Raw genomic sequence first — 27,965 nt, forward strand, 5'->3', positions numbered from 1 at the left:
GAGATTGTGTTTTGCACAGCAAGCTTTTAAATGTTGTGAGAGACTTTATTGATCCACAGGAACATTAAGAGCACAGATACGGATTCAGGCATGTAATACAGTATGTAAGTGTCCATGCGTCGGTCATGCGTGTGCCTTTTGTGTTACTTAAATATAGCTGAATCCGCCTTTTAAATATGTATTTGCACATTACTTATATCTAGACCCTTTATGCACAGTGAATGGGGCCACTCCCATTAAAATGGATGATTAAATTGATGACATCATGACACTTTGATGATGTGCTTGAACTCAAACGAGTCTCTCCACCTCCACCTATAGTGCAGGTATTGTTTTTAAAACAATTAGTTGCTAGAGACACGAGGAGTATGCTAATTCTGCCAAATATTCCAGTTATAACATCATTGATATTCTCTAACTGTCACGTGTGATGATGTTGCAGGAACGTGTTCCTCAGTCGAACAATCAACGTGAGACAACGTTTGTCTGTGTGTTTACATATCTGTTACACCCTGCGTGTTCTGTTGCTCTGTTTCATCCAATGCCACGATTACAGCAGTAGTTAAGTGTAAATTAAAGGGATGTTGACCCGCTTAATAGATGAGATACAGGATCTCTTCAATTAACATATTGAAGTAGAGAAATGGCTGCACATATCAGCAGGTTGCCATTACAGAGATGTAAATTGAGTAGCCCGGGGGCAAGAAGCTGTGATGGAGCTGCAAAAGCTGTGATACGAGTGAGTGGAAAATTAGCATGGGCAACATATACTGGGGTTTGTGAGTGGTAAATAACAAGAGGCTGCAGCTGAATGTAGTACAATTTGAGGTAAAGTTAAAGAAACAGAAACTGTGGCAGAGTTCACAAAAGCGGTACTTGTTCGGCAGAAGAGAGAGAGGGAAGCAGATAGAGATATGAGAGGAGTCAGGCCACCAGATGGTCTAATGACCACAGGAAATATTACAGCTGGCAACCGCTCATCGACATTAATGACACGAGTCATTTAAGAGCTCTGAGATGAGCCCATGTGTGCATGTCTTCCTGTGGGTGTACGTGTGGCACATATGACTGTACTTGGAAGGTCATGAAGACCTTCTAATTATTGTTTAATGACCTGAAGGCAAGGTCTATGGACATTTGTGACAAAAAAAAGCTCTGGGTCATTTGGGCAAGGTTAATGTTTGCATTTATTCTCACCATTTTGGTCAAATTTAGTTTTCATGTGTGGTCCATGTGTGACATTTAGGCGGGTTTTATTTAATAAACGACCCATAATATGTTTGTGTAAGTGTATAATGTGTTGTTTTTGTGTTTTTGTGGAAGCTCAGAATGATTCTTTCTTTTTCCTGGCGAAGGCCACTGTAGTGCCCTCATGTGCTTATAAATGGAGGGGTGAGCATAGGAGTCCTCCGTTTGTCCTCACCATTGTGTGTCCCTAATTCTTACTCACTGACCCTTTAAAGCTAAAAATGCTAATACAACAAAATACATTATCCAGTAGCAAATGTCAGTGGCTTCGCAAATTTACACAAATTTTACTTGTTGATTTTAAATGTCAGGAGCCCGTGTCTGCAAATGTTACGCTGAGCAACAGGAAGCCATCCTCACAGTCCTTTTAGAAGCGATTATTGGCCGGTTTGTGCTATTAGTTTTATTTACCGCCCCTCTGTCGGAGTGTAAACAAACTCATAAAAAGAAAAATGTTTGCAAACAATCTTTTTCATTTTGGGATTTATAAGTTGTCTCTAGTTAGCGCTAATTAACTCCTAAGTAGGGGTAGGAATCACAAGGTACCTCACGATATGTGGTTCATGATACCAATAATATCACGATACAGCCATTCTGATACATCGCGATATCTGTCTAACTGAAAAAAAACAAACGTCGTTGAAAAGTTAATGTACAGGATGAGTAAGGATGACGATACAGTGTGAGCTATTTGGCTGTTGAAACTGTAAATATTATGTATTGTCATTGTTGGTACTGGTGTGTCATTGATCAAAACTGACGTAGGCAACGCCGCAGATGCTATTTGTGTTTTGTTTACTTGAACTTTACTTTTCAGAAAAGTCGATAATTGGAAAATGTTAGCATTGTTGCCATTTCCCCCCCCTTCCAAACGCTCTTCTAATGATGATAAAGCCGCCAATGTCAGGTGACTTCGGTTGACATTTGACTGTGTTATTTACTCTCTCGCGTCACGGTGGACCAGTGCGCCAAGGTTAGGGCTGACGTCGCTAGAATGAGCCAAAAACAGTGGCTTGAGTCATATAAAAACAATGTGGTCGTGAGTCCATGCAACCCCGCGCTATAAATGTGATTAACTGCTCGATCAAAGCTCATGTTTCGCTGAGCTAATACTGTTCTGCTGCTGCCAACAGATCTGCAGTATTCTCTTGAGTAGCCTTCCACATCACATAGAGAAGTGTCATGCCCACGTTCACACCTACAGGCAATTTAAAGTTGCCAATTAACCTAAGCTGCATGTCAGGCAGCTGGAGTTCACGCGGGGGCAGGGGCGGAGATGCTAACTGCTCTCCTTCATGCATTGACTGTAGAGGTGCACAGCAGGGACACATTGTGAGGTGGTGGCTGGGGCACCACTGTGCCGCTTGTTTCAAATGAATGTATGATGTAAATGTAAAGATGGCGCAAACTAATCTTCAAAACTGTCCCTGTGGAATTCTTCCTCCTCTTCTCATACAAACTACTCCCTACTCTTCTTGTTCTCCTCTGCTGCTCTGACTTAAAGTTGTTTAATGGCACTCCTGGACAATGCAGACAATAAATCAACTGCATTTATGTACGGTGTACAGTGGGTTGCTCTTCCTCACACTCGTCTCAATCTCTCTCTCCTGCCTCTCTATATTTCCCCTTCCTTCTTCATTCCCTCCCGCCTCTTTTATCTCCCTCTCACGGGTCTACATGAAATATTCTGACCAGCCTCCTACAGTGAACACATAATTAGAAACCACTGAACCGTGGCTCCAACACGGGGGCTTTTCGCCTATCTGTTTAGGGAAGGTGAGGTTCAAGAGTGGGAGGGCGAGCGGCGTGTGGGGGTGCTGTAAAACATCTTCATGGTCAAAATACTGCACTGGCTTGAAATGGCGGTGTTCTAATATACTTTTAGATAGATAAGAGGAGTGGGTGGATGAGGAAGAATGGATAAATGGATTGATTGATGGGGCATGAGGGAGCAGGGAGAGGGGAGGATGGTGAGATGGAAAGAGAGAGAGTTATGACTCGTCTCCATTAGCTAGGTTTTCCACTGCTAGGGTTCCTTGTTTCATCACCGTTCAAGACTTGGGTTTGAGTCTTGTGTCATGGCATGGAGCCGTCACTCGATCTCTCTGAAATGATAATTCTGACATAGCTGAAAATGTAACGTCCACTTTACCTTTTCATGACGTCGTTGTGGTGCTTCTGACTCACTTTGGTCAAATGAGACGATGACATCACTCAATGACCTTACTATTGTGGTCTAAACACTTTATTCGGAACCCTTAGAACCCTTCTTGCCTTACTATCATTTCAAACCAGTCCGGTCATTCTCCTCTGACCTCGGGCATCAACAAGGCATTTTTGCCCAGAGAACTGTCACTCACTAGATATCATCTCCTCTTCTCCACCATTCTCTCGAGGCGTCGGCTAGATACCGGTCCCGAGATATACTGCGGTGTTAAAAAGACACAGTATCAAAAATCTTTCCGTCATTTCATGCCGATTCTCAGTTTGATTCAGGGATTCTTGACCATGTCTGCAGTGGCTGCCGTGAGATTGTCTGAAGAGACATTTGCGTCAATGAGCAGTTGAACTGGAATACCTAATACAAATGGCCAGTGAGTGTGTTGTATTATGAGGCCATCGTGTGACCTTGTCCCAGACTATGACCTGTGCCGCACACTGGCCGCTTGTCAAGCCACTGAGTGAGTGAGTGTGTGTGCCTGTAATACGTGGCCATGGTGTGACTTTTACCTGACTTTGTCCCCGTGCAGCTTTATTATGTTGTCATGGCGTGACTAGCTAGTTATGGTTTGTGCTGACGGCTTATTAGGCGTATTAGGAAAGGACAGAGGAGCCTTTGGGACAGTTTTCATCACCAGTGTGTCCTTGTAACCGCACACACACACTCTTTCACACGTTGTCACACATGATGCCGCACACACACACACACACACACACACACAAATGAAATCCCATATATGAGGACATATACACTGTCTCACACACACATACTCGCATGTGCATGCACCCTTTTTTTTTTTTACGAGTCCTCCCCTTCGGCTATAACAGGAAATGAATGTCCGGCAGCTAAGGCTGTTAATTAACATTTATGGTCGTAGATGACCGGCTGGCTCTCACAGTCTTCATGTCACAGCGATGAGGGTATAAAAATCCAATCTCTGTGCCTGACTGTCCTCCAAAGTAATGATGCCACATCATGATCTCGATTCGTCTCATCGTATTAATCTGCCGATTCCCTTGGGACACTTGTTATGTATATACCATAAATGTTCAGATGTTAGTTTGCTCTATTAAAGTGTTATTAGTCGGTGCACGTGTTGAATTAATGTTAAATTTTGTTTTTTATCCTCTTTTAAAAAAGAAGTTTGGGATTTTGCTGTCTTCCAAAATCACTCTTGGAGTAGAATTGCAGTCTGTTTCCAACTTACATACGACATCATGTTTCAATGATTGTCGCCCACTCCTGCACATAGTTAAGCCCCCCTCGTGTGTGTGTGTGTTTAGTGTACACACAAAACAACACACAGAAATAACCACCTGAGTCAATTTCCGCAACAGGCCCCAAACACCTATCTGCCAGTCTCCTAATAGTGTTCTGCCCATGTCTGGCCTTTTTTCCCCCGGCCAAAGGAAACGTGTGTTGATGTCACTTTGTGTGTGTATGTGTGTTTACAGTCTGACTGCCACAGATAAGGTGGCAGTTATCTTATCGCGCCGAGCCAACCTACCCTAAACCTGCACAAACCACAGGTGTTGCCACTCACTGGCTTTCCCCCAAGCATCCTCTCATTTTCATGTCAGTTTCACACTGTTCTGCTCTCTCTAAGTCGACGCCCCGCCCCTCTACTCTACCTCTATCCCTCCCTCCGTTTGATCAGCAGTTAAGCCCAGTTTAGTCCAGTTTTGCTCCTTTGTGTTCCCTTCATCCCTCTCTTTCTTGGTAGCCGTCCACTTGGCCTTGTCATCAATCTCTCCCATCTTTTGGCCGGCTGTGACGGCGTATATCCCATCCTGCTTATGTCTCTCTTTTTGTTTTATTTTATTTTATATTTGACTCCACCCTCGCTTGTACACAGTCCAGAAGGGGTGCCAGATCACTTTGGCACACCTCACTCATTTTAAATGTTTTTTTTTTGACTTCCTGTTTACCACTTTCTGATCCTTCCACGACTCATTCACTTCCGCTATTTTATTGACGCCCCAGCAGAGCTGACAGTCTTTTTTATCACTGTGCCAGTCATTTTGCCTCTTTTCTTTCCGTCCTAACTCTCCTCTCTATCTCTGCATCTCTTCTTCTCTTCGTCTAGTATTGCCAGGGGATGGTGTGACACTCTTTAGTCACTCTCTTTTTAGCCTGCCAAACTCTGTGCACTGAATTTTATTCCAGCTTGGTTCGGATTTGCATCTGTCAGTCGCTCACATTCAAGAGCCAGTCTAACGTGAAGTTGAACTAAAGGATGGACAGTCACATTTAGTCACGAGATCACCTTGCTGTGTTGTCACATGGCATCTCTCGCATGAACGGCAAAGTCTGTAGAGGTGTGTTTGCCTTAATCTGCCAGACAAGGTTGTGAAATAAATGTGGGAGTAAAGCGAGACAGAGTGGATTTCCAGGTAAAAAAAATAAAAAAAATAAAAAATACTTTGTGCTACGGTATAAATAGAGCATGTACAACTACACAGTTTGTCGCGTTTTAACCAGTTTAAAAGCTGGAGAAAAATGTAGGCGCAACAACACACAGCCTGTGGTGCGTTATTGTAGAGCCGGGTTTAGGAAAGGTCGTCGATATGTTTGCAATGCTAAACACCTCATACAGGGAATTACCCACGTTTACCTTCACCTCACCCCGATGAGCAAAGTGAAATTGGGTGTAATTTGTCGGCGGGGATAAAGAATATGCTTCTCTGAAATCACAACCTCTTTTCTTTTCCTCCAACTTATATGAAATGAATTGCAGCTATGAATTCATGTTGCCTTATATCGCTTCCTTTCCTTTGTTTGTTTCCTTTCCTCCCTCCAACCTTGCGTTGCCATCACAAGGCAAGCCAGAGCGTTTTTTGTTTTTTTTTATCAGCCTACTCGACGAGAGAATACAATGACTTTTTTTTTTTCCCTTCTCCCACCTCCGTCGTTTGTCCTTCCTCATCTTTTCTCTCCCCTCTCTTCCTCCCTTGCTCTTGCTTTGACTGCCTTTTTACATCTCGCGGTACAGAGACACACACACACACACACACACACTCAGCGATGAGAGTGAATCTCCTGAGCGTCCCTCTGGGATTTTCACTCTCCTCTCTTTGTCCTTTTCTCTGGCTCTTGGGCTCATTATTTTTTTCCCCCTCTTTGTTATTCTTTGTTTGTCTCTGAGATGAAACTATGTTTTTATCACTCTGAACAATGTGCAGCCCTCCTGTTGCACTTCACTTGCAGCAGTGGAGTATATATTGGCCCCTATGGTGCTGGCAACTTACCGTAGGTCAAGTAAGGTTTGTCCACAAAGCTGCCAAATTTTGTGTCTATAGGTGCTTTTTTTTTTTGGAATCACTAAATGGGTGTGACCTGTTGGCTACAGCTGCCTGTAAACGCCCCTCGATGTCATAATAGAAACTTTTCACACCGGTTTAACGGCCATTTAGGGAAACTGCACTAAAAATTATGAAGACAAATTGTCAATACTGGTAAATCATTAAATATAGACCAATAAATATTATTCAATTATTTGACCGATCATTATTTTTTACATACTTTTTGTTCTTGGACATTTGATAGTCATTATTTATTACATTTATTTGATAGTTCTTTGTTGTTTTGTATATTTGGTTGATTATTTTTATTTAAAATGTGTCGTTGTTCAATAAAAGTTTATTTAAATCAAGAAAATCGGGCCTAACACATCAGCCAAAAGTATTTCTTAATCTATACGGGCCATCCGCTGCACTTTTGCCCACCTCTATAAATAATTTGTTGTGTTTTTTGTTTTTTTATGTACTGTGAGGGCATCTCAAGTTGAGATAGTGTAGTAAAATGTAGATTTTTTTAACGACTTAATTAGAAGCAGGTCAGTCGGTGCACGAGTTGTCCCTCTGTAAGCAAAGCAAACTGTGCAATATATGCAAAACACCTGTGGCCATAAACATTAATTCAACACATTCCCCCATTTTTTATGGTGCAGTGACTTAAGAAACAAAGTAGTGCCACTTGAAACTACAGACAGGCCCTCATATTGCATCTCCGAGTCCATACAGTGACAGAGACATGACCGTACCAAGCCATCCCTCTCTTCTCTCTCTCTCTCGCTGTGTCCTCTCTGTTTTTTATTACATTACAGTGCGACACAGAGCGAGAGACCCCCGCCCCATTACATTAGAATTGGCAGAGAGAGAGAACAGGATCCCAGATAAAGCATCTGCTGCAGTGATGTCAGATGACAGTTATGAAGCAGATTATGAGGCTTATAGTCTGAATTATCTGCCTCCACTTTGCTCTCTTTAACCTCTGACATCTTAACTGTGCTATCCTTATGTTGGCCTTTTTTTCTTCCTCCTCCTCCTCCTCCTCCTCCTTCTCGTCACTGTCAGGCTTTATTGCTTTTCCCACCATTATCTTCTACATATTGTTCAGGTTGATTTATAATGTCTTGTCATTGCTCGGCCCACTCAAAATCATAAAAAGGAAAATAGTATAAATGCACATGAAGGCATGTTTATTGTTGTTTGTAATGTTTTGAGAGCTTCTGCATTTGCTATTTTGGCTTTAAAGAGTTTTTTATTTTATTTTATCGAAGCCGTGCTGCTTCACTTTCTCATGATCACTGATTCTCATCTTAACGTTGCCTTGCATAAAAAAGAGAAACACATCGTTGTACTCATCCTGGCCTTTACACCTGGCATTAGAATGTGTCTCCACCCTCCATCCCCTCCTTGACGTCAAGTCGTCTTCGAAAAAGCAGATGAGACTGCACAGCTTTGTCGCCGCTTTCACGTCAGCTGTGCTCGGAGCCACCGACGTAGTTGTCGGACACTCCGTCCGTCCATTTTCTACCGCTTTCTCCTCATGAGCGTCACAGGCCGTGCTGTGCCAGTCCATCGCAGGCCCACATATAGACACAAACAACCGTTCACTCTCACCTATGGTCAATTTAGAGTGGAGAACATGCAAACTCCATGCAGAAAGACCCTTGTTCTGGTCGGGTCTTGCACCCGGGTCTTCTTGCTGCACCTGTACGTACAATCCCAATCACAGAGAACTCATTTAAACACCAGGTGTAAAGAGGATCAGTGACAGGTGTAGTTCAGTGTCTTGAGCTACATCTGCCTGACTGTGTCGTAGTGAATATACTCACAGATCAGCCTGTTTTCAGTGGGTTTTCCCCCCGTTTACAGTGCCCACAGTTAAATTCTCTGTGTCTCTCCGCCCTCATCTTCTTAACCTGATCCCCCTGGCTGCTAATAATAGTCCCGGCTTTTGCCGAACCGGCAGGGAAACAGAGCAGAAGTGAGAGAATTGGAGGGGGGGGGGTGGTGGACTGTTGGTTGCATTCACATTGGATTTTGTTCGGTGTGCAGCTCAGTGGCTTCTGTGTCTCCTTTTAGCCCCATTGATTTACAGTAGTCACTCTGCTGGGGTAACCTTTTAATCTTAAACTCTTTTATTGTTAGTTTATTTGTGCAAACAACATTATTATATTTACGTTTGCTCTCCTAAAAAAAGGAAAAAAAAGGAAAATTCTTTAAAGATGATAAGAAAACATTCAATTTGACCTCAAGTTTTATTGGAAGTAAACCGACAGGCAAACAGACAAATGAATAAATGCAATCCCGGCTTTTTGCTCGTGGCTTCTTTCCGAGTTTGATGTAATCCCTTATCCCCGATAGGAACTCACAGTGTGGCAAAGACATCTGTTTGTAAAGTGCATTATGTAAGGCCAGTAGACATGGAAAACCGCCACGTCTCTGTCTCTTGCTGAGAAAAGCTTGATAACAAAGTGTATAGTAATTAAAATTAAAGAAGAAGAAGAAAAAAAGAAGATTAGCATTCAGTTTCAGTACATGTGCTTTGGTTACAAAAGTAATCCAGTGTTTGTCACTAAGCCCATTAAGATTCTCCCTTTGTACTGCAAATTAAAGACCCTCCAGGTTTAGCATGAGTGGGTCCAAGATCAAAAAGGGTGGAAATGCAGGATTTGAGGGAAAAACAATCGGCACAGATTTAACAATGCAGCCTGGATTTTTAATCATTTGGAGGAAAAAAAAACCACACACACACACACACACACACTTTTGTGTCACTTTCTTTGTCTTGGTTTCAGAAAGAACAGGGATTATAGGTGAGTTTACCGCTTTCATTGTCACATTTTTGTGTCTGTATCCTCTCAATCAGATCATAGACGGCCAGGATTTTCAGATTTCACCCATGCTGTGATGTTACAGTGCTGTGATTGAATATTATTTAAAAACAAATATGTAGTTTGCATATCCGTGGCTGTGGAATCGGGGCGATGTGTTGGAGGAAAAAGCACATGCTGAGTGTGTAATTATCTCAGAGATTTTCTCTCACTGTTAACAGTCCCATCACATCTATTTTAATCCCTCCCTTTCTCTGTATATTCAGCTTTTATCCTCCTTATTCTCCCTTTTTCTCGAATAATCACACTTTCACTGCTAATATAAACTCGTTTAGCCTGGACTGCTAATAATGTGAAGGCCCCAGTGTGGAGCAGCCTGTGGGAGTTTGTTTTCGCTGAGATGCCGAGAGTTTTGTTTTTGGATTATTTTAATTCTCCTTTTTCTTTTCGGTTCACTGTTATCGTTGCTGTTATGATTATTAGTGTTATTATTAGTCGTATTTGTGTGTATTTGAAATCCCGCCGCGGTATCATCCGGAGAGTTCATGGAACTGTCGAGTTGGGGAAAAAAAAAGTGGTTTCAAAGTCTGGAAGACGGAGAAAATGGAAGGCAACAAATGGGGGTGGTTTTTTGTGTTTGAGAGGAACAGGGAGAGCAAGCGGGAGAGAGTGAGGTACTGTACAGAAAGAGCAGGGACAAAACAATAAGAGGGAGAGAGAGAGAGTTTTTCTTAAAGGTGATGTCTCATAATAGCACATTCTGCCTTGTTGTTGCGTGGCATCAACAATAAGCACTGCCCTAACTTTTCTCTTTCTTTAGCGCTCTGTTACTCTGTTTCAAGTCAACCAGGCAGATAGTGACGCCGTAAATAGATGCATTAATCAATGAATGAATGAATTGCCTTTTAGCCACTGGGAACAGAGATGGACTGACTTCTGTGACTTATTGTGAATACATAATGATTTAATCACTCTCTCATCTTTGTAAAGAGCCACCATTTAGACCATTTTTTAAGCTGTTGAGATGAGTGATTATGCACTGATCATCATCCATGATGATAGTCACTATTCAGTGTAGAATGGGATATGTAAACCCCTAAATATCAACGAAATGCTTCACAAAGTTTAGGCTGAAAAGAGTCTGCAAAGCAGGACTTATTTAAGCTAAAAGACGTGAATTTTGAAAACAGTCTGCGCTAATTTTGTTGTAGGCTGCTTAGTTTTTTTCTTAATGACACTAAATTGTTATAGTTGTGTGTATTGGAAGTGGCTGATCAGAGTTTGGTGGTTAATCGAACTTTGTTATCAACAATTTGGTTGTTTAAATAAAGTCTTTTTATGTGGGTCACCAAATTCCAGAAATTACAACTAGTGAGATGTAATTACATCACATGTGTGTATATATATACACATATATATATATATATATATGTATATATATACAGTATATATAATAATTGTAGCGGTGTAACTCCTCTGTTTTACGCAGACGCTGCCTCAGTAAGGATTTAATTCCATTTCAGTCGTTGACTCAATTACACCGAACAGTTCCATTTCTAATCAAATTTTGGCGGTTGGCTGAAAGGTCAATTTCCAGGGCTCAACCTATCTTATTCTATTATGCCCCGTTCTCTTCTTGTGTCCTCTACTCTCCAGTAATGGCCCCCTTTTTTTTTTTTTTTTTTTCTTCTTACCAGCTTTCATATTCAACTCTAGACCGCTTCATCAGGAGCGTGACGTGGCTGCGGTAACAGCCGTTTTACTGCGCTGCAGATTTGGCTGATGTGTGTGTGTGGCGCGCTAAGCTACCGTGAAGTGGAGCTAGTGTGGTTTTTGTGCGTGCGTGCGTGCGTGCGTGTGTTGCAGACAGTGTGAGAAGCATGTAATAGGCTCACCTGTCCCGAGCTGCAGACTGATGGGCAGGTGGACAGAATGGAAACCAGATGGGAAGAAAGAAGGGGAGGAATGAATGCACAGAGTAGATAAGACTGCACTGAACTCCCTGCAGGCTGCATACATATGTATATTTTCACTTCCTGTATACTGCTTGAATGCGACCTGATTAAGTGCTCACCGTTACATAATCAAAAATGATTAGGCATAGAGAGTAAAGATCACTCAAGAGATGCTTCTCTAATGTTGTTTGAGCTGACTGATGTTGTTTTTCCTTCCAGATTCCAGTATTTATACAAAACCTTAGCTCATTAATGCAATTTATTCAGTGGCGCAGTACTTTGTTTGATTTTTTCTTTTTTTAACCGACTGCAAACCCTCCGCACACATATTTCTAGCATTTCCGTCGCATTTAAAAGGCTTTATTATTTGATTAACATTATTTATGGTGTTGAACTAAAATGTCCCAAAAGCACTTGGTGGTGAACTAAGTGCCTTTGTTTGACTGACCACATATCAGATTAATAACTCTGGGCTTGTTTGTTTACAGGGCGAAGAGGAGGATCGTCCTGACGTTTAGTCCCGTCAAAGGTAAGATTTACGTTGTCTTTGTTGGCGCTTGTGCACAAAAACACCACTCATAAGTTTTTGCTGAGTAAGTCTCGTGAGCCGCGGGTCCGTGAAACTATTTCATTTCTCCCTTTTTTTGTTTTTATAAATAGACACAAGTGTTGCTCTCGCTCGACCGAATCAGCGGCGAATCTGTGTCGTCTTGTAAATTTGCTCTGCCGTCACATGACGTCACCGCCGCCGAGATGATAGCCGAGCGCCGAGTGGCTCTGTATGAAATCAAAAATCTACAATGGGAACCACATGTGTGAAAAGCCTCAGAAACGCCATGAACCTGTCCAGCATGTGTCCGAACGAGGGAAACTATATGGAAGCGTAAACCGCTTGGTCTTTTTCCCCGTCACTGCGGAAAATTCCCCCAAATTAATTTTTAGTTGTTTTGACTCATTTGAAAATGTTGTCGTTTCTTTTTTTTTTTTTTGGTGATTCACGAATCGCAACAGCTGTCCTCTCTCTGGCTCTGCCAGTATGGTGGTCTCTGCTTCTCTGTCAGGAGCTTGTCTTGTCTGGCTGTATCTGGCCGCCGTGGTGACATGTGCGTGTCAGCAAAAGGATGCGTGATGTATGTTTGTGTATGCGTGTGTGTGTGTGTGTGTGTGTGGCTAGCGGGGGCGTTGAAAGGGCCGCATAAAGGCGGATAAAGTTGCTTTGTACTGAAAAACACACACACACACGGACACATGTTGATGTTTGGACACGGGCGCTTTGGACATGTTTGCATGCAGACGTTACACACCGTCGACTCAGACAATACGCAGACAGCGTGGACACACTCACTCACTCACTCACTCACTCACACACACATACACTGATATCCAGATTCCACACAGGCCACAGCCATGCATTTACACTGACAGCTCGGGGCTATAAGGTTACACACAGGGAAGTCCACGGCTGCCGCTATGCTTTGAACATTAATAGTATGTGTACTCACTTTTATTCGCTCCCCAGAAACCCGGGGATAAACTTTAATGCCACTCATTTAAACTTTAAATTGAAAGGCAGATTTATTTTTTGATTGACACATGATGTTTGCATACAGAATTAGCAAATGCAAATTTTCCGCTCGCTCGGCAGCGGCGCGGAAATTAACGGTTGCGGGTCTTTGCTTAGGAGGAGTCATGTCTACAGTCAGTGAAACGGGGAGGGGGGAAGGGGGGGAGTCTTTTTTGCAGACAGGTTCTTCCTCTTTCTCTCGTTGGTGCAGCGAGAGGTTTAAACCGAGGACACGAGCATGCAGACGCTCCGAGCTACCGCTGCCAACGAGCTGCAAGGCAATGTAATTACTCCGCACTTCTGTCTTTGCCTTAACTGCAATTACGTCCAAGAATTCAATCCCACCGCCCCGCCAACGGGACATTTTTGCTTTCGGCAAAGCGAAGCATATGTCATGTTGCATAACTACAATAAACAAAGAGGTGACATTTTAGAAGCACAACACCAGAGTGAACTCGCGAGATAAAAGCTATGTGCAGAGTTGCACATTTTTCTCCGCATGACCTCAGAGTTTAAGAGCTCTGAGGTCGTTGCTAGTATTTCAAACCTGATTTTGGTTGTGAAAACTCCTGCTTTGCATTTTAGCAAGTCTTTCAAAAGTAGTTTACTCCACTTCCTTATTGGGTGTTATCCAACACGAGTGTGGACGTAGTCTCGAAAGGCTGTTTGTCTTTTTCCAAATTAGCCTAGTTAATGAAAGTGGAAGTTATTTATTACTATTTTTGCACTTTTATTCCCACATTTGTAACAAATCTTTTTTTCAGCTCGCGATTGTGCGGTTGGTGTCGAAAAGAACATCCTTTCCGTGAAGGGTTCAACATAACAACATTACTGGCAGCGGAGGAACCCTATTTGTCACACTTCCACAGACCTCGGCAAAGAGATTTTGCACTAAATTGGCTCCAATGCCAAGAGGTTTTTTTTTTTCTTTTTTTTTTTGCAGCTCAACACAACTCGACACACACACACAGAACCTGCCTACTTCAGTCTTATTTAAAAAGTAGAGGTCAGAATGATTACTCGGCCTTCTTCTCGCGCCAGTCATCAAACGCACAAACAAACATCCCGTGCTTCACATGACACAGTGAAGATGTTTAGACTTGATTCAATGACTTTTCACACAAGCTGCACTCAATCAGAACCGTCTGCGAGATGCTAGTGGAAATCCAGTATTTGGCTTAGGAGGAGGTGGTGGTGGTGGTGGTGGTGGGTGGGGCTTAGGTGGCAGAATAGCAACGTCATCAACTGGGTCTTTGCTGTGAATTCTTGAGACGATAACCAGCTGTATTCACACATGGGCCTAATCGGACATTACACGGGCTTTGTGCTCGCGAGCTGGCAGGGTAAAGTCTGCTTAACGTCTGATTCAACCGACTCGGTCATTTGCATTTACGCACACGGGGTCCTCTGGGTAATGTCTAAAGAAGTTCATGCGAGTGTGTGCGAGAGAGCAGCTGAAGACGCCGCCGTGTCATCTACACTAGTGCCAGCGCATTCATCTCCGGGCCTGCAAGTGTCAGTGTGTGAGGTCGTCGGTAACGTGAGATAGTGTGTTTTGATCCCTCTGGGTCGCCCTGTCGCCAGAATCACCTTTACACAGAGAGCGAGAGAGAGAGAGAGAGAGACTTCAAAGTACACACACATATTCATTTTGTAGTGTAGATCAAGTTTGACTATATTAAATGTTTTGAACATTCTAGCTATGCTATTATAATATGACCATTTCTTGTAGCGGTTAGCCTTTGCAGCAGGAAGACCTGGGTTTGTGACCCGGTTGGAACACGGGTCTTTCTGCAGGTTCTCTGGTTTCCTCCCACAGTCCAACAACATGCAGATTAGGCTCTAAATTGACCGTAGGTGTGAGTGTGAATTGTTGTTTGTGTCTACGTGTCCCCCGTGATGGACTGGCGACCTGTCCAGGGTGTGACCCCGCCTTTCAATCCTATATCACCTGGGATTGGCACCTGCAACCCTCAAAGTGGTAGTAGAAGATGGATGGATAATTATATTTCACAAGCAGCTGTGACATACGTACAAAAAGCCCCCACAACATGATTATACTGTGCTTTTTATTCACTTCATGGCACTGTTTGCCCATGCAAATTATTTCTACTTGCAGGAAAGGTCACTGTAGCCATATATGCACGCATCAAACGCCCCTGATTTCCAGTTTTCTAACGGCTATAGGTCAAAATCGTGTATGAGGCGAGAACCTGTCCAGCGTGTGAAGTTCAACGTGCCATTGAAAACCGCAGCGGAACCACATGTGACATTTTTCACATCAAACTTCATGACTCATCACTGATGGGGAAAAAAAAAGTACAGGTCTTACAGAAAACAGTTGAGTTGACGCGTCCCAGCTGCTGTGTCTACTGTGACGTGTCAAAATGTCAGTCTGCCACACAGTTCCAGCTTGTATCTGTTTGCACACATTACACAGACTTTTTGTACCAGTGAGTTCACTGAGTAAAGTCTCCCTAACTGATTTGGTCGTTTGCATTCTCACGAAAATTCCCCACAAATAAATAAAGCTCTCGCAGGTCTGATGTGTCTGAGAAAGGTTGAGCGGTGCAGTGCATCTGTGGATATTTGTAACCGTTTTTGATACTACAGGCTGTTTGCGCTACGTTGTTTATTGGAAGAGCAATCGGCAAACTCAAAAGTTGTGTTTACGTGATTCATATCAAGTTCCCAGTAAATGTGTTTATTTGTGGTATAAAAGTGATCGCATAAACAAAGTGACTGATTATTTCTTTCCGCCTGAAGGAGGCTGCAGAATGCACTATGTAAGAAAATTGTCATTCAATTACGGAACTCTTTATCTCCGAAAACAATTGTAAACAATTGAAATGTTACCAGTCCAGTCTATTAATGTGAGAGTACATCAAAATAAAGTTCATCTCGCAAATTTATAAGAACTTAAACAAATTAGAAGCCACCCAAGTCTTCTTGGAGGCCTTGTCTGCCTTTTGTTTTTGAGAGACTCTCAAACACACGGAGATAAGGTGGACAATTTGTTCTTGTGATGCTAAACTGAGGCCAGGCACCACTCCTGCCGTCTTTTTTTCCCCCGTACTCTCGTTGACATGCGAGTGATAAGGCAAAGAACAACCCCGCCGCTGTGAAATCGCACAAGAGGCATCATTTCATTGTCTCTCCCTCTCTCTCTCTCTGTCTCTTGCATGATCCCAGGCTTTCTTGACAGTCCAGATTTAGCCCGTGCACATTGACAATGGAATATTAGGATCAGCAACGGGTGCCGTCTCTGTGACCTAGAATCGCTGACAAGGGAGTGATAAGCCAAGGAATTCTATTAACCCAGCCATGTCCTGTCCATGCTGACAGAACATTATTCTCTAGCCCTGCTTCTGCTGTTAGACAGCTTTGTTTGAAGGCAGCAGAGGCTAATGCTACTGAGGGGCAGTGTGTCTGCTCTGTAACACACCGTTGCTGACAGGCTCGCGTGTTGTGGTTATAAGCCCCGGTTGACCGTGGATGTTAAGGCAGGGAACGGAATTAAAATCTATACAGCTGTATCGTCTATACATGTTGACAAGGCGCAAGTGAGCGCCCAGCGCTAGCCTGCTTGGCCTTGTAATGCTGACAAGACACTGGATGCCTTGTGACAAGCTGCTTGCTATTCCGCACCCATGTTAGCATGGCTAGGGTCAGGTTGACATCTGCAGCCTGAGGAAACTCGAGCCTATCTTTCCAGCAAACACTGTGAGTGTGTGCAAGTGTGTGTGTGTGTGTGTGTGTGCGCGCCCCCATTGATAGGGATTAGCAAAGTTGTGTGAGTCCAGCTCCCTGGGATGTTCCCTGGTTGCTGCTGGAGGTCAATGCATGTGTGCTCTAATGTCCGTGTGTGTGTGTGTGTGTGTGTGTGCGTGTGTGTTGCCAGGCAGTGGGGGGTTAGGACAGGATTGAAATGACAATGGAGAGGAATTTAAATGAGAGAAAAAAGGGGATAAGGGACGTTTGCTGGGAGGATGGAAGAGGCTTTGGCACCATTGTTATTCTTCGTCTTTGTCATTCTGCCTCTCTATCTCTCTATTACAAATCCCTTGCTCCCCATCTCATTCATTCATGGCTACTACATTTCTCACCGCAAACACTTTTGTCCGCGTCACTTGATTTCAACCCCAACTTATCCCTCTCTGTGCCTTCCCACCTCGCCAATTATGATCTATGCACTCGGTGCCAACTTGTTAGAATTTAGATTTCTTTTTACCCCCACACAGATAATGATTTCCAATTTTCCTTGATGTTGCAGCTGCGCGGGTTCACTTTTAACGTGCTAATTGAAACCTCGAGGAAGAACTGTTGCACCTCTTGTCAGTGTTTACCAAATTTCAAAGAGCCGTGAACGGTATCGGGAGAGCTCAGCCTTCTTTTGGTGTGTTTATACGTAGCGCGCTCACTTTCTTTGATAATAGATTTTAATTATCAATTTCATGTAGCTCCTGTTTTCGGGGACCCCCTCTTTCCTGTACTTCCCAAAACCAAACAAAACAGAACTCACCTGTTTAGATTCACTTAATTCTTCAGTTTTTTTTGTTACATTTATAATTCTCTATCGCTTCAAATAAAAAACTAAAAACCTGTAATACATGTTAATATATTTGATTAATTTGGTCTCTTTATGTCTCTCATTCTCTGTCACTCCCCCGTTTCTTGTTTTACTACCCCTGCAGTCTGTGGTCAAATGTAGTCCAGTTGCTAATACAACCACTTTCAAAACAGACTCATTGATTTTAATCTCTCTTTTTATCCCGGTGTGTGTGTGAGTGTGTGTGTGTGTGTGTGTCCTTCCGTCATACACACACACACACACACACACACACACACACATATGCACGCACTTTCTCTCCTCCCTCATCTCCGTTTGTCTGCCCCCCCACCACCACCCCTCTGCTGTGTAGCGGCTCTAATTGCGATCAATTAGGAAACTTCAGAAGGCTGAAATCGGAGCTGTGACAAGGGGCATCCGCTGAGCTGGCAGCGAGAGAGGGAGAAAGGAGGAGAGAGAGAGAGAGAGAGGGAGGAGGACGAGTGACATAGAGGTGGAGAGAGACTGGGAGGGGCAGACGAGAGACGTCCAAGTTGGTGTCGAGAGATGAGCTAATGGTAATAAGAATGATTGATGTGGCCCCGGCAGCTGAAAGTCACATTGTTTTTCGTGCCAGGTATCGATTCTTTACAACCTCTTATTAGCTTTGGGTTGCAGTGGACGGGGGTACAGCACTAACAGCGCCTCAGTTCGGGGCAGAATTCCCATCTGAAGTGAACGCAGTCGCTCTGCTGTTGACAAAAGCGCCGCACACTCTAAATTCTGGTCATGCCAGTGAGAAAAAAAAGATGGTCACATTGGACTTCATTGCTTGATTTTATTTCATGTATTGGGTTTGAGTAATTCTGCTCTTGGCTGCATTGTAAGAGCCTGTAATGGTAGTGTGAGCATCATTTTTAGGGTCTGTTCGTCCAGAGGAAGAGACACCCAGATATCTGTGAACGTTTTATAGTCATCTACAACTAGATCAGGTTTGAAGGCGTTTGAATTGGTTTCTTCAGTTCTGAAGCAGAGGCCTGGAGAGAAGCCTCTTGGAGAAGAAGTGAAACTAGAAATGGAACAGATCCAGTATTGATATGGACCTGAATCATCTTCTCATATCTACAGACTGATCCAGGGTCAAGAGCCTGTAATGGTAACGTGACATCTACGTTATTGTTCCCATAACGTTTAGTGTCTGCTTGTCCAGAGGAAGATAAACCCAGATATCGGTGAAGGTTTTATAGTCATCTAGATCTGGTTCCTGAAGGTTCTACAATGTAGAATCGACATCGTAGAACCTTCAGGAACCTGATCTAGTTGAGTTTTTCTTGAAGATGATTGAAGATGATCAGTTCGGGGTAGAATTCCACGATGTAGGACCTACATCGTAGAACCTTCAGGAACCTGATCTAGTTGAGTTTTTCTTGAAGATGATTGAAGACGTTTCTTCAGATCTGATATGGACCTGAATCATCTTCTCGTATCTACAGACTGATCCAGATTCAGGTTTGTCCTGCTGAGCATGTCAGTCTCTTCAGTTTCTGTTACCCTTACACATAACACCAGAAACCACTACTACATTTTGAGGGTCTCAAACTGTAGTAGAATGGATGCCAGATGTGTAGGCGAAGAGGAATTGATGTTTTTATAAAACAAATGACTCAAATATGTGGACAGAGCCTTGCTATACTGTGTTCATTGTCATAGCGTTGACATACAGTACAGGCAGAGTGAAGTGTGTGTGTGTGTGCGTTTGCATCGTAAGCCTTTTGAATATAACACATGTAAATTGAAACTTAAAGAATTCCCCCTTTTGTCTTGTTTTCAGTTGTTTACATACTGTATGTATCACAGAACGGCCACAGACTCCAAGACAGCTTTGCTGGAACTGTCTTTTACACAGATACACACACACACACAAAAACAAGGAACATCTTCCAGTTAGAGTCAAGTATTTGCCCTAAGGCACAGATTATAAATAGCATTATGATCCGGAAATTTTCCCTCACAGAGACTGGAGCGCGCTGGTTTCCCTCAGCTTTCTAAATCAACAGCCGAAGAATGTTTTCAAACTGCAGTGATTCTGCAAGACTCGTGTTATTTCATGCCGAGGCTTAACTGTCAGATTTAAGGAAAAAAAAATGAAATAAAATAAAATAAAAGCTTCTTGCAAATAAATGTAATAATAGTTTTTTTTTTTTTTTGGTCAGGAGTGTAAACACAGCCTTGGGTTTGTTATAGGTTTCTGTTCTCGATATGTTTGCTGGAGGCTGAGAGCCTCTGGTCTCAGGTTTAGCTGCCTTTGCCTTGGGGCATACAAAGCCTTTTATCTTGTCACCCTAATGCATGTGTGCGTGTGTTTGAGAGAGAGAGAAGAAGAGAGAGAGAGGTAGGGAGGGAGAGAGAGAGAGATGGAGATGGGAGGATCAATACTTAGCCGTCAGGAGGTCTGCTACTCCCAGAGAGAGAGGGAACAGGACACTCATCAGAGAGTGGAAGGGAGGGGGGGGGGATATAATAGAGAGACTAAAAGAGAAACGAGTGAAGAGGAAGAGAAGACGGAAGAAAGATAGGGCCAGAGGAAAAAAGGTGGTGGGGGTTGAATGGACAGTAGAAAAAAAAAGAAAAGGGAACAGGAAAGAGATATAGATGGGGAGGGAGAGTAGATGCGGCCCTTGATAAATGGCGAGCGAGGAGAGACAGGAAGTGCAGGGAGGAAAACAAATAAGAGCAGATGAAAAAGTAGAGAGGAATAATAATGATGAAAAAGGTGAGGGACGGGGCATATGCGGGGCAACAGAAAGATGGAGAAAAGAAAAAAACAAACAGTGAAAATCCAATATGGTTCCCTTCACGTTGTAATTTAACAGGTGTTCATAATATTTTGGCCTCTTTAGACGATGTTTAAACTTCCTCCAGTGACAGATTTCACATTTCAGAGTCTGAAATATCGACCTCGCGATATCCTCCAAACTAAACGTCCGAACAAATCATCTGTCACTGAATTGAAATGCACACGGACGCTCATTTACAACCCAAACTAAAATACAGGGGTGATTTGATGGTCGCATAAGATCACAAACGCCTGGAACACTCGAGAAAGGTTAAACTAATTATGTGCACTATCCAATAGATCCAATTAAGTGCCAACTTTAATAACCACCGAGTTATTGGCATATTGTGTCCATCTCTCCATGAAGTCAGTCCGTGCCTGTTCTTTTTAAACCATAAACTCCTTGTTTGGATAAATGATGTGTTAAATCGCTCCATATTCTGACAACACATAGATGCCACATCTATGGTCTCTGTCTCTGCCTCCTCTGAACCGTCCTCTCCTACCATCGTTATCATCTTCACTCTGTTTAATGCTGACCTGAGTTCATGAGTGACTCCGGTGGGATTTAACCCCCCCGAACCCTGACTGCTCCTGCCACCCCACGTGACCTCCCGCTCACCGTAAAGAGAGAAAAAAAAACGAAAAAAAAACAAAACTGTTTATTCTGATGCATAATTCAGCAAACATAATCCCGAAATGAGCAGAGGAGTGAAACAGTATCCAACCAGATATAAAAGCTTCCGACTTGACACCCATAATGAATATTCAAACCTTGATGACCTTACCCCCCCCCGCGTATGCATGTAAATGATTTATTGTTCTGCCTCTCATGCGTCTATTTTTATACCCTTTTTGTCTTTTTTTTTTTCCACCTCTTTTTATCTTCTCCTCTTCCTGGTTTTAATTTCTCTTTTCATGTCGCGTTGCTGCCCGGTTTGCTTTGAAAACAGTGGAATAAAGACAGACGGGACCATGTGATCATCCCGCGAATTATCTGCGAATCTCATCAAGTGTAATTATTTCTCGGCAGTGAATCACAGCTATCGATGATTAAGTTTCCTAATGGGCTCTGGGAATAGCAATATTTAATGTAGTGGAATAGGATGAGGAATAATACCCCATTATTATTAAATGTGTTCGAGATGGAAGAGTTTCAATTGTGAGGTTTGTACCGAGGCCAATAACAGCCCAGGTTTCTTAATGAAAGGAATGACTCTGAGGCATGACGTGGTTTTTTTTTCTTCTCTCGATAATGAAGTAAAGGGATGTGCTAAAACGGTTTGTAGTGAGACAGGATAAGAAGGCTTTCATTCTGTAATATGTGGTTTAACTTGGCGCGCGGGAGCCTTAAATATCCAAATAAGTACAACATTGCACTGCAATGGAAGCTACTGCATTTTAACATACTATACTGTAAAGCAATGCTTGTATTAGAGCTGCAACTAACCATTATTTTCAATGCAGTCAATCGCTCGGTCCATAAAATGTCAGAAAACAAGTTGAGTTCAGTGTTTGTCGAACCCGGAAATGAGGATGTTCTCGAATGTCTTGTTTTGTCCACAAACCAAAATGAAAACATTCACGAAATAAGCTTCAAACCAATTAATCAAACGATTAATTTATTAACCGATGAATCGAGTAATTGTTTCAGCTCTAGGTTGTATGGTATTATGACATGATAAGATTTCTCTAGAGCAGAATAATTGTAATTCATGGTGGCAAAGATGACTTAGTGTCACTTAATTTTCAAATGAAAAACAGGGATTTTAAAATGGGATTGCTGTAAATCACGAGGTTAGTTAGTGAGTGAAGGTGTTAGCGTCCGCTAAACTATAAACTGTATATCGGTGAGCATTTTTAAGACAATCACGTGAAATATAACACTTGCAATATAGTTATTACAAGTGTTTTTTTTAATAAGAACGTCCATATATCGTCCCATAGTTCAAAAATGAATTCAAAAAAAATAATTCATGGAGAGAAATGTTGTCTCAGACATTTTTATTGTAAAAATCATAGGAAAATCATATTTTGAGCCATAAGCTATTAATAAACTTATAGGTGTCATACTGGCACAATGGTGATGGTAAGGTAATTACATCCTGAAATCTGAATTCTACCACGAATAAACAACAATAAGAGCAAAAGAGTGGAAAATAAATGAATGAAATGCAAAATACAAATTGACGACTGACTGCTAAACTCCAAACATAATGGATCATTAACAGTGCGATGCTCCCAGGCTTGGTTTTTCTTATTCGAGACAGATTCCGTGATGAAACTCAACAGGCTCATTTATAAAAGAATACGGCTTTGCAACCTGCATCTCTCTGTCTGCCTCAAGGTTAGGGCTCACAGGGGAGGAGAGGGATCAGGTTACACTAATGCATCATGGCTGCTGGAGGACACACATGCACACGCCCCGTCACACACTGTCTCACCCTATCTCTCCCCCTCTCTCACCGATACCCCCGCACAGGTCCAAAGCGCGGCCGTGGCCTTGTGTTCTTGTGTTCTCGTGGCCTCGCGACCCGCACACAGACCGCTGTCTGTCTCCGGGCAAATCACTTGTCTCCAAAAATAAACTGAGACCATGTAGAATCGCAGGAAAAAAGAAAGAGGCCCGGCTGAGGTTAAGAAGTAGCGGAGCAGTACATTTCAATTTAGGCTCGGTGCTGGGGAGATATCGAGCATAAGATTGTGACACAACAGTTTGGCTCACACACACACACACACGTATAGTTGGTATAAACCTGATTTACTGACGTAAAGGTTCATTCCAGAACCAGAAGAGGTTCCATTTGCACTGATTTCATTCATAAATGAAGCTGGAAAACTGGAGCATGTGAGACATTTCAGTTAAATAAATGGCTTTAGGTTCACTCACTGTTTACGCAATATTGGTGTTTGCATAGCGGCTGCAGTTGGAGTGATGAGTGAGCCAACAAAGCTCAGAAATTATGAATGTTCCCCGTCATAGTTAATGGGGTTCATTTGACAAACTTTCCACATGCCACATAGGGAAGACATTTTTTTTTTTCCCCCTGACAAATTACACTAATAAACACAAACATTCTCGGCAATTTGTGACAGAAATGTACATTTATATTGCTTATTCGTAGCTACAGAGCCAATTTAAACGGAACAAATTGCTCCCATGAATTTCTTCGGCCCACATTTGGAAATACAGAACTCAGAAGTCGCCTAATTATGCCGCGAGGACGACGTCTGTGTCCCAGCGTTTGTCACACTGTGCGCTGATTGCAACAAGCTCATCAGATCACACCGTTTCTCCCCCCCCTACGCTCGTCCTCTTAGTCGAGCGCTTTTATCTCCGCGTGTGCATCAATCGCGCGTCCATTTGCGAACGCGTCGTCTGATCAATTAGTGAAAACACTGAGTCGTCTGCGTACAGTTTGAACGGCGAGTCGGGACAAAGTCGAAAGCAGATACCGGCTCGGACATGATGGCACTTTACCGGCAGCTCTTATGAACTGGTTTTTTGTGACTATATTGAATTAGTGTTATTATTTTTGCACTGCCCACTGCAAAACAAACCCCTCCCCCCCCCTTCTTTCAGGGACATTTAAGCTCTGGACTGAATATGAAAACATGCCCTTTGACAGTGGAATAGTTCTGGGGGGACGACTCGCGTAAAGAAGCGATGAATCAGAGCTGAAGCCGAGTCAGAGCGGGAGGTCAAACACCAAGGAATCGTCTAAACACACAGACACTCTACCTCTTACATTCAGATGAAAAAAAAAACGACCTCTGACACTCACTCTGATATGAATAAAGTTCCCGACTACGGATTGAAAATTCCCATTCAAAGGCTGACCACTGACCTCTAATATTAAGGGAAGCCCAGAGTGTGTGTGTGTGTGTGTCGTTTTCACTCTGAATGACATTCTGCCTCTTACACAGCAGCACAAACATGCGCACACACGCACTAACGTTCCCTGAGAAGGCCTTATTGTGTGAAGCAGAGGAAATGCAGACGCAGCAGAGGACAGGCCATCCATTGATCCGAGTATAGACTCCTTCTCCGCCTCAGCCTCGCCTCCCTCTCTCTGCCGTGCTGTTCTTCCACACTGTCCCAGCCTTTTTTTCCCTTCATTCTCTCTCAACCTTTCTGCTCTTCGCGGCTCTTCGCTCCTGCATTATAGTTGTTTTGTCTCCCTGTGATCGAACTCCCCTCAGTTACAGTATAACATCTCACCCTCGCTGGGCCATTTCAGCTAACTCCGCCTCTTTAGCCCTGCTCTTCTCCCACTGCCCTGTCTGTGTGTTTCTGGTAATGTGGCTCCTTGCGCTCCCTTTTTTTGTTTGCCTTTGCTATTCCCTTCACTTCTCTTCCGCTTCCTGCCTTTCTCTCAAACGGCTTGTATTCGTTTCTTCTTTGGGTTTTTTTCACTTCCCATGTTTTCATCCATGACTTTAGTTGAAAACCCAAAAGAAGCAGAAGAAGACGTGGACAAAGGAGGAGGAACACAGCTAGAAATGTATGGTGAAAAAGTATAGAATAAATGAAATGAAGACAAATGAGATGAGTGGGGCAGTTTGAGGAAGGAAAGAGGGATTGACAGGTAGTGTGTTTGTTAAAAGGTGTTGGAGCCGTTCCAGTAAAAACAGGCGCAGGGCTGAACAGGAGGAAGTGATTTAGTAAGAGCACACACACACACACACACACACACACACACACACACAGAGCGAGTGTCAGAGCAACCCTCTGGTGACCGATAATCCTCAGAATTCACCCTCTGTGTACAGTACATCCCTCCTCATCCCTGTCTCTCCTTTGCCTCCTCCCCTTCACTCCCTCCCTCCCTCCCTCCCTTCCTGCTTCAACAATCCAGTCTTCACCTCCTCCCTCCTTCTTCTCTCTTTGCTCTAACACTTTCTTTTCGTCCCCTCTCTCCCTCTCTTCTCTCCCCGCTCTCCTTCCTCTGTGCCCGGCTCCCTTCCTGCAGGACGAGCTTTTATATGAGCCATGTGAACCTCCCTAATGACATGTGGACGTGTGTGTGTGTGTGTGTGTGTAGTTGAAGTGCTGAAGTGTGCGTGTGTGACTGAGGTGCTGACATTTCTGATCATTGGTGTGGTTCTCATGCTGAAATCGTGCTGGCGGCCTCTTACCTTTGAAGAGGCCCGTGAAGAGTGGAAGGGAGGGAGGGAGGGTGAGACCAAAAGAGAAGGCAAAGAAAAGAAAAGAAAAGAAAAGATTGACAGGGAAAGGGGGAAGAAAGTGAGAGGAGAATAAGTTGTAGTTGGGTTCTGACTTTTTTTCTTTTCATCCAAAATGCAGATAACTGTTAAATATACAAACTTGAACTTTAAGAAAGTTTTGGCCTTGCATCCATTTTGAATGCCCTCTTGACTCATTAGGAGAGTGAAACTGATGTTGCTGCAAGTTAAAGCGTCTACTCCATCTATAAATGCAAGGAATGTCTGTCTGTATGGCCGTTAAGTGCGTAACTTTTCCACTGGTTCGCTTGACTGGCGTCAAACTTGGCAGGTGACTCACGCCAGCCTTCTCCGCTCGGAACGTCTGGTTCGTTTGGGGAGGTATGAATGCGCAAGCAAACTCTGATGCGCCTGAAGTGAACCAAATGCAGGAAGCGGAGGGAATTGTGGGTAAACACAAGCCGAAACATGCGCGCGTGTAGAACGATAGCCGCGAGAAACGGCTGAGCGCATTGTTGCAGTGTAAATGTGTCGTATGGTTGCGTTTGATGCATTTACTTGTTCATTGTTTGTCTCGGCTTCTCCTTCAGTAATTCTTGATGCGGCGCCGCCTCAGGCGAGGAGGGGAGCGCGTTATTCAAAAGGTTCGGAAGTGCGAAAGTACGCCCCAATTGAACCGAGTCCCCAATCGTACCGAGTCTAGTGGAGACTATTAGGTGTGAAAACAACCTTAATATGGGCACCAGTGTGTTCAGTGACTTTGACGTGGTTTACAAACAATATATCGCAAACAAAGCTGCTCCCGCCCCCTCTCTTACAGCTCGTGTTTGCAGGTGGGGGACATATTTGAGTTCCAATGTACCAGAAGTGCAAACCCTGCTAATGTTCGTATATATCATTGTAACGTCCAAAGCTAAAGCCGGACTTCAGCTGCTTTTTCAGAAACCACGGTGCATTCAAGTAACTTCAACCTTCAGATTAATTTGGAGTCTCCTCCACAATCAATAAAACAGCCCTTTGTTGTTTTATGGTGTCTACAGCACACTGAATAAATACAACAATTTGCAAAAGGTTAAGCATAGATAATAGGTACACACAATGTTGTCTGGTAAAGGTTAAGTAGATGCTCCTAATTGATTGAGAACAACTGTACAAATGTCAGACTTAAATGAAAACTGTACTTTCATAGACGTTAGTTTATTTCAATGCAACAGAAGCGAAGACCTTGGAAAAACATTGCAAATCAAACCACAAAGGCTTGGTTTCAGTCGGTTATCAAGTGATGAATGAAAGACTGCCTTGAATAGTTTAAGGCTATAATGCAGAGGTTTGTTGAATGAATGTCACGTAGAGGATGTGAACTCAGTGGCGAGCTCCTCCTTTGTCACTATTCACAGATACCTATCATCGCTTTGTGGACTCATGCCATGCCCGCGAGGCCTCTCAATTTCCCGGGAGGTTGTTTACATTTGTAAGCCTCTCTCGCTGATCTAATTTCTTATGGACTCTGTTTTCTCCATGCCAATAGTGAATGTTGATACTGCCAAATAAAGTGTGGCATGGAACCAATAAACCCCACCCCAAATCCAGCAAAGCACGGTATGCATTCTATAGGCACAGTGTGACCCTCGGGCGTCTCGTACGTCAATGCGTCGCCTTCTCCTTTTCTCTCAGGGGTGTTCAGGAAACGTGAGCTAAACTTTTTGTAACCCCGCGTGTCATTGTCGGCTATATTTCTAAAAGACCTAGCTGTGGCTCGCGTGATGTTGGAGGAGAAGGTTTCGTGAGGTCCGAGCACCGCGGCGCCTTCTTTGAAGTGCTATTGTCACATTTGAAGGATGAAAGCGCAAGGACGAGAATAAAGGGGAATAAAATAGACTGTCAAGATAGCGGAATATAATATAGAGTAGGAGCATTACACACTTACAGTCTGAAAGATGGCACTGAGTGTGGACAGAAAAGTCATTTTGACTGATGGTGTGAAGTGTTCACCATGCTTGCATTAAAGGAATACTTCACCAGTTTGCATTCAGCTTCTTTAAATTCTTTAGATTTAGATTCTTCTCTGAACTATTAACTAACGTAACTATTCCGGACACTGTTTACATTCTGGAAATGAGGTCTTGTCCCTCTACGAGTGGGTCTAAAAAGTGGGGAATTAGCATTGCAGTTTCAAGCCTCGGACCAAGTGTCACTGGTGGGCACGTAACAAAGAAAAGAATGAAGATATTTCTCGACTCAGGGGAAACTGAGGTTGGGAAGCACCATTGTTCAAAAATACTAA

The 27,965-nt window shown here is 43.2% G+C and overlaps 1 long non-coding RNA gene across 1 annotated transcript in view; it reads left to right on the forward strand.

The window, feature by feature from the left end:
- LOC122764903 overlaps positions 1–27,965 on the forward strand; it is an 85,120-nt gene that overhangs the window by 21,571 nt on the left and 35,584 nt on the right. Inside the window, exon 2 of the long non-coding RNA XR_006359899.1 lies at positions 12,034–12,074. This is a non-coding gene — a long non-coding RNA (uncharacterized LOC122764903). The remainder of the gene's footprint in view (positions 1–12,033; positions 12,075–27,965) is intronic.

This window comes from Solea senegalensis, unplaced genomic scaffold (assembly GCF_019176455.1).
Source record: "Solea senegalensis isolate Sse05_10M unplaced genomic scaffold, IFAPA_SoseM_1 scf7180000017754, whole genome shotgun sequence".
Classification (NCBI taxonomy): Eukaryota; Metazoa; Chordata; class Actinopteri; order Pleuronectiformes; family Soleidae; genus Solea; species Solea senegalensis.